The following is an 8,240-nucleotide window of genomic DNA, read 5'->3' on the forward strand; positions in this document are numbered from 1 at the left end:
TGGACTGACTGAAGAACAGAAGAAACATGCATGGTTTACTGATGGGACAGCAAAATATCGTAAAGCAGTAGCCTATAACTCATGCACTAAGAGAACTTTGGAAAGTCCTGGGATAGGTGGAAGTAGTCAATATGCTGAACTTATGGCAGTACATCAAGCTATTAAAACAGAGAAAGGAGGACAAGATCATATATTCACTCATTCGTGGGGAGTAGCTAATGGGTTAGCTACATGGATGCCAATATGGAAAAAATCAAAATTGGGAAATTCATGGTAAACAATTTTGGGGCAAAGAACTATGGGAAGATATATGGGACATGTCTTTGGTTACTAATTTGTCAGTTTTTCATGTAGATGCTCACATACCCGTCACTGTGCCAGAACGCGAGTACAATGCACATGCCGATCGACTAGCAAAGATTGCTCCTGAATATATCGTCCCTACTCTGACACCAACTGATGACCCGGTAATAGCAAAATGGGTCCACCAAATAGCGGCCTTTTGGGGTCCAGACCACAGACCAGTGGGCACAAGATCGAGGTATTAGTGTCTCTTATTCCTTGTTAAAGCAAGTAACAGAGGAATGTAATATACGTCAATTTGAAAAGGAAAGCATTGTCCCTCGGGTAGTAACTGGAGAAATAGCAAGGGGAAAAGTTCCAGCCCAGTTGTGGCAGATAGATTATATTGGACCACTACTTCAAGAGAAAAGATGCAAATTTATATGTGCTTCTCTTGACGCCTATTCAGGCATACTGGTGGCTTGTCCTTATAAGAATGCAACCCAGAAAAACAGCTGTAAAACTCTAGATATTATAAGTCTATATTGTGGAACCTCAGTGCAGATTCAAAGTGACAGTGGGTCACATTTCAAAGGTACTGAGATGAAGAGATATTGTGTATTGAGCAATATAGAGTGGATATATCATATTCCATATTATCCACAAGCATCTGGATTGATAGAAAGAATGAATGGACTGTTGAAAGAAGTTAAGAAAGTTATTGCTTTACATAATTTAAATAATAGACCATTAGGAGGAAGTACACCTCCAGCCAGAATGATGATCCTGAATCTGCAAATCAAAAAACAGCAAACACATAAGATTCAAAATATTGAGTATTGGACTGTGAGGAAAGATGTCCCACCACTGTATCCAGGAATACCTGGTTCGGCGGGATATGATTTACATTGTCTAGAGAACTTTTGGTTGGATAGGTAAGAGATAAGAAAAATTTCTGCTGGGATATGTATGAGAATCCTTTTGGACAGATATTACCTAAACCAGGATTAGCAGGTCAAGGGATACATGCATTGGCTGGAGTGATAGATTCTAGTTATCAAGGAGAAATGATTGCAACACTCCAGAATTTAGGTGAAGAACCAACCTATAGAGTTGTATAAAAACGATAGACTAGTTCAATTGATTATTATTCCTTGTGAAACAATACCCCTAGTGAAAACTGACCCTCCTTCCAAAATAAATATCAGAGGAAAGGAAGGACTTGGTTCTACTGATAGAGTAAAATTAAGAGCTAAATTATGGGTAAAATGGAAGCCAAATGACGTTCCAAAGGCTGCAGAAGTTATAGCACATGGGAAAGACAATATCGTAACAGTGGTTTAAACAGGAGATGGTCATTATGAAACTATCTCTTTGACTCATGTATTCTATCGTGAATGAGGTTATGATAGTCTCTTTATTTCTTTTTCAATTTTTGTCTGCTAAATTTGTTTGTGAGATTTGTTTCCTGAAGGCTTAGTACCATCCACCTGCAGATGCCTGATCACTTTAGCCAGATGTGTTCAGCTGTCCCCTCTGGACCTGTCCACGACTGCAATGTGTCATGCCTGGAGCTTGCATCAACTGAGTTCCAGATGCCAGCTTGCTAAAGAACTGACCTCTTGAATAGGAGTCTTTATCTTTTGGGGCAGGGACAGCTCTACATCTATTTGTAGCAGGAAGAAGTTTTGGAGGACGAGATCTTCACCCCTTACCCCAAGATTTTGAGCCCCATTGGTTCGAGGGAGGAATGATGACATTGTTTTATATACTTATGTTGTGTTATCCCTGTTATATTGTTGTGTAAAGTTCTTTTGACACCACTTATCCCAGAATTCCCATTGCCCTACCTAATGGATAAGAAAGATCTTCAGGCCAAAAGTATTAGCAATTTAGATTTGAAGATATTTCCTACCCATTAATAGGCCATGTGACCTGCTTACATCACAGGAAGCCTAAGTTACATGTAGTGGGAGGAGCTTCCTGACAGGAAGAGGAAGTTATGTCACAGAAAATGCTGAGAGAGAGAGAGAAAGAGAGAGAGAGATGTTATGGCTGCTAGTGGCTGCTAATGGCTGTCCGCGTGATTGTTGGAACTGAGCAGGCTGACTTAGCTGTACTGTGAGTTTGTTTTGGGGAAGACCCCAGCAGAGGGTCAGAGAGGTTTTGGGATGGCAAGTTTTCAGGCTGTGATATGGTGTTTTAAGTTCCTTGCTGTTAAGATAAAGCGGGTTGATTGGCTGTGGGAGCTGAACATTTGGTTATGGGATATGATTTTCTGGTGTCTGAATAAATGTTGTATTTCTTTTGCCTTCTTTATGGAGAGTCTGTCATACTTTGTGATTCAAAACTACATAGGCATACTCACGATTATTGTTGATGTTGTGTTTATTGCCTTACTGTTTCAACTCCTACCCCCAAAGTGGCCAGTGGGCAACTTCTCTAATTTACTGGTTTAGTTGCCTGGGGCAGATTAGGTGACTTGTCCAGGGCCATACAACTGATGTTTGTTAGAGATAGAATCTGAACCCACGTCTTCTTAACTGCAAGACTGTAGCCAGAATGGACTTTGTTTTCTTTGAATGACTCAGCTTGCCTCGTTGAGCTTCCCTGGACGCTGGGGCTTGCTCTTCCGGGGCAGGACCAGAGCTTCCTGTGTGATGAGTTGTGGCGCTGGCTGAGGGGAGGTGTGTTAACGTGGTCTACGCTGGGGGAGGGGCCAAGTCAAGAACCAATCGGCCCTGGTCGTTCAGGCAGCGCTTGATGATGTCAAAAACTCTATAAGAGGGGAGAGGACAGCTTGAAGATCCTCTTTTCCTTTTCCGGTTGGAGCCAGAGACGCCAGACAGCTGAAGCTGAGCTGCCGGTAGCAGAGCTGACTGGAGGCTAGTGGGTAATCTTACCGTAGAGGGGAAGCATGTATACGATTTTGCCTTATACCATCTCGCTTCTCTGTGGCCTCCTGGTAACCCTTGTGAGGCGGACTTATTGGGCCTGGAAGCTTTTGATGAAAATATCAAAATGGGGACGCTGGTTTGTGGGATTGATACTGTGGAGTGTAAATACATGCTTTAGTTCTCCTGCCTTCTGCCTAGAGAATTCCTTATATCCTGCGGTTCCGGACCTTTTAGGCACATATGAGATTCTCTTTGAAATCATAAATTCTGCCTTCCTAATATATTTGGCGACGAGGATGGGATCGCTAGATATAAGATCTCTGTTCAGAAGCAGAAGAACTTCAGAGGAAGAGATGAATATCCCAGGGTGGGAGGATCCATTTTATTCCTCCTTAGCAAAGGAATTGGCTAAAAAAGCCGGACCCTGTGAAAACTGGGAACCAAGGCTACAGAGAGGAGATCCTAAGGATTTGGAAAGGTGTTTACAAGAGGTTGGGATTCAGTCAGGGGCATCACTATCTAGGCAAAGCTGGATAGTGTTATCAGCCTACCGGCTAGTATATGAAAGATTGAGATTAAGTGAAAGAGATGGGGGCACTCCTACCCCACAGCAAGAAGGGGAATCTCAGATAGCAGGACAACAAATTGCTGCTCAAGAACCCACTGACTCAGATGAGAACTTTTCTATTAATGTGGCTAGGAGCAGCAGGAGGCCAAATAAGCCAAGAGTGCATCCCAACTCAGCCCAGACCAAGCATGACTGCCTGCTTTGTCCTTGCCATGGTGGCAGGGGAAGCGAGTGGGGGGGAAATGAGACAGTGTTAGGGGCTGAAACAGAAAACGCTACTAGGGTTCAGGACATCCCTCGCACAGAGAATGGGAGATGGTTAAATACTCAGACAAGCGTTCGTCCTGTAGAGAGGAGGAGGACAGAAAACAGAGGTGGCAATTTAGTTACGAGGGAATTTCAGGAAGATTTCTCACCACAAGAGGTCACAGATATTTTGAGTAGATTCAGCCAAAGAGTAGGAGAACCATTAATATCTTGGATGGTAAGGCTCAGTGATCAAGGGGCCGGTGGAATATTAGTAGATAAGAGGGACTGTATGAGATTCATAGGTATCAGCCATGATCCTCTAGTTCAGCAAGCTTTTAGAGAACATCATCAGCGAGGAGATGATGCTAGCAGGACTACTCTGTTGGCATTAGCTGCTGCGGGATGCAATAAGAGATATACTAATGATTCTATGTGGCCCACTGAGCACAGACCCTGGTATTCACTTAAAGATTGTATCATGAGACTAAAGGAGGAGGTAATGAAGACTGCTATTATGACAGGAACTGCAGACAAATATTACAATGATCCCATAGGAATCCCTCATAGGAATTTAATAATTAGGACAGCTCCCCCTGCTTATAAACAACTAATTTTGAATCTGTTACTTGGGGAAGTAGGGACCCATCTTACAGAGGTGATAAATAAGATTTTACAGTTATATGACTTAGGTGACTGGGGAAGGGACAGATCTCCTCGAGAGAGAAGGGTGAACAGCCAGCAAACTTGGCGCCAAAATGGAGTGACAAGAAAAGAAATGTTCACTGCTCTATTGAGAGCAGGGGTAGGTTTTGAAATGATAGATGGCATTCCAACCAATGAATTGTACAGGATGTACCGAGATAAAGGACTCGATAACAGGAGAGATAGGGAAATAAGAACTGCTCCTGCAAATGCTACAGATGGTGAACCTTCATACCCAAGTGAATCACATGCTAGGGAATACTAGGAAACAGGCCAGGCCCCAGCCCAAATTAAGGAAATACGTAAGCTGGATTGCAGACCTCACATTAACTTGACCATATATTGGAAAAATGGGTCAAGTACAGTAACTAGGGCATTAATAGACACTGGGGCCGAGGCCACCCTTATCTACGGGAATCCAGACAAATTCAGCCATGGAACTCCTATTACCATCACAGGACTAGGAGGGACTGAAATATCAGCCAGACAAGTTAAATTGATGATGAAAATTGGACAGTTGCCCAAGAAAGAATATAGTGTGGTTATTGTGCCTATTCCTGAATACATCCTTGGAATAGACATTTTGAAGGGTATGACCTTAAATTTACCTGAAGGGAAATACCAATTTGCTGTGAGGAAAATAGGCATTAATGCAGTCTTAGTGGGGAAAATCAAGATGGATCCAATCATTTTGCCCAAACCTTCCCAAGTAATTACTTTGAGGCAATATCGTATGCCAGGTGGGCAAGATGAAATTGCCAACACTATAAGAGAATGTGTTGAGGCAGGAGTGTTAGTCCCTACAACTACTCAATGGAACAAACCTGTCTGGCCAGTCCGAAAGACAGATGGGACATGGAGGATGACAGTAGATTATAGGCAGCTGAACAAAGTGACTCCTCCCTTGTATCCTGCTGTTCCAGACACGGTTACTTTAATAGAGAGAATACAAAAACATGAAGGGACTTGGTATGCAGTTATTGATTTGGCCAATGCCTTCTTTACGATCCCAATAGACCCCAAGCAATGGAACCAGTTTGCTTTTACTTGGCAAGGCTGACAGTATACATTTACACGCCTGCCACAAGGATATATTCATAGCCCAACTATTTGCCACAGGATTGTAGCTGAGCATTTGGATGAATTAAAGCTACCTGGTGTACAGCTTACACATTACATAGATGACATCATGATACAGGGAAAGAATATAAAAGAAGTGGAGGAGAGTTTAGCATTATTAACTGACCATATGAAAAGCAAAGGATGGGAAATCAACCCCGCAAAGGTTCAGGGGCCAGCTCAAACTGTAAAATTCTTGGGGATACAGTGGAATAGAGGACTGCGAGAAATTCTCCCACAAGCTCGACAAAAAATTCAGGATTTTCCCACCCCTACTAATAAGAAAGAGGCCCAAAAGTTCATAGGGCTATTTGGTTATTGGAGACACCACATCCCACATTTGGGACAGATTTTAAAACCCTTGTATAAAGTCACCAGAAAGAAATATGAATTCGACTGGGGCCTTGAACAAAGTAGAGCTTTTGAGGAAGCAAAGGCTGCTATACAATTAGCTCTGGACTTATGGCCTATGCAAAATGGGCCAGTGGAGTTACAAGTGACTGTACAAGATGACTATGCAAATTGGAGTCTGTGGCAAAAACAACAGAGCTGAAGTGTACCTTTAGGCTTTTGGTCAAGGAAACTGCCCTCATCTGGAGTGCAGTATACACCTTTTGAGAAGCAGCTGTTAGCTGCATATTGGGCTTTAGTAGAAACTGAGCAACTAACCCTGGGTCATGAAGTGATATTAAGGCCTGGAATTCGAATTATGACTTGGGTAATGAGTACCCCAGCTTCTCACAGAATTGGACATGCACAAGAGGCGAGCATAATCAAATGGAAGTGGTATATTCAGAATAGGTCCAGAGCAGGCAAAAGAGGAGTTTCTGCTTTACATGAATCGGTGGCGAACATTGGCACTGAGAGAAATGAAAAACCCATTGAATCTAAGCAACAGATGGTGCCATCCTTAGTGAAATGGAATAATGGGTATGATGGACTAAGTGTAGAACAGAAGAAACACGCTTGGTTTACTGACAGGACAGCAAAATATTTAGGACAGAAGAGATATTGGAAAGCAGTAGCCTATAACCCCTGTACTAGGCGAACTCTGGAAAGTTCTGGGATAGGGGGAAGTAGCCAATATGCTGAACTGATGGCAGTACATCAGGCCATCAGAATGGAGAAGGGAGGACAGTGTCATATATTTACTGATTCATGGGTGGTAGCTAATGGATTAGCTACTTGGATGCCTATATGGAGGAATCAGAATTGGGAGATTCATGGCAAACAAGTTTGGGGTAAAGAGTTATGGGAAAATATATGGGACATGTCTTTGGTTACGGATTTGTCAGTTTTTCATGTTGATGCTCACGCAACCCTGACCACACCAGAGCGTGAGTACAATGCACACGCGGATCAACTAGCAAAGATTGCCAGTGAATGTATTGTCCCTACTCCAACTCCAACAGATGACTCGGCCTTAGCAAGATGGGTCCACCAGACCGCCGGCCATTTAGGGTTCCAGGCCACCCACTGATGGGCACAGGATCGGGGTATCAGTATCTCTCATGCGTTGTTAAAACAAATAACAGAGGGGTGTTGTATATGTCAATTAGAAAAAGAACGAACTCTTCCTAGGATAGTAACTGGAGAAATAGCAAGGGGAAAAGTTCCAGCCCAAATTTGGCAGATAGATTATATTGGCCCACTACCCCAGGATAAAGGATGTAAATATGTATGTACGTGTGTTGACACCTATTCAGGTGTACTAGTGGCTTGTCCTTATAAGGACGCAACTCAGAAAAACACTTGTAAAACCCTAGATATTGTAAGTTTATACTATGGAACCCCAATGCAGATTCAAAGTGACAATGGGTCACATTTCAAGGGCAAAGAAGTGAAAAGATATTGTGTGTTGAACAATATAGAATGGATATATCATATTCCATATTACCCACAAGCATCTGGGCTGATTGAAAGAATGAATGGATTGTTGAAAGAACATCTGAGAAAATTAATCTCTAATAATTCATATCAACATTGGAAGGATAATTTGTCTATTGCCTTACGTAATTTGAATAATAGGCCCTTAGGGGGGAGTACACCTCTAGACAGAATGATGACCCCAAATTTGCAGATTAGAGAACAGCAAACACGTGAGATCCAAAATATTGAATTTTGGACTGTGAGGGAAGATGTCCCCCTACCATGTCCAGGAACACCTGGTTCGGCAGGATATGATCTACATTGTATAGAGAATTTTAGGTTGAATAGGAAAGAGATAAGAAAAACCCCTACTGGAGTATGTATGAGAATCCCCAAGAATCATTTTGGACAGATATTACCTAAACCAGGATTAGCAGCTCAAGGAGTACATGTATTGGCTGGAGTGATAGATTCGAATTATCAAAAAGAAATTGTTGTGACACTCCAGAATTTGGGTGAAAAACCTGTACAATTTGGTAGGAATGATAGGATAG

Source organism: Trichosurus vulpecula, chromosome 9 (assembly GCF_011100635.1).
Source record: "Trichosurus vulpecula isolate mTriVul1 chromosome 9, mTriVul1.pri, whole genome shotgun sequence".
NCBI classification, from domain to species: Eukaryota; Metazoa; Chordata; class Mammalia; order Diprotodontia; family Phalangeridae; genus Trichosurus; species Trichosurus vulpecula.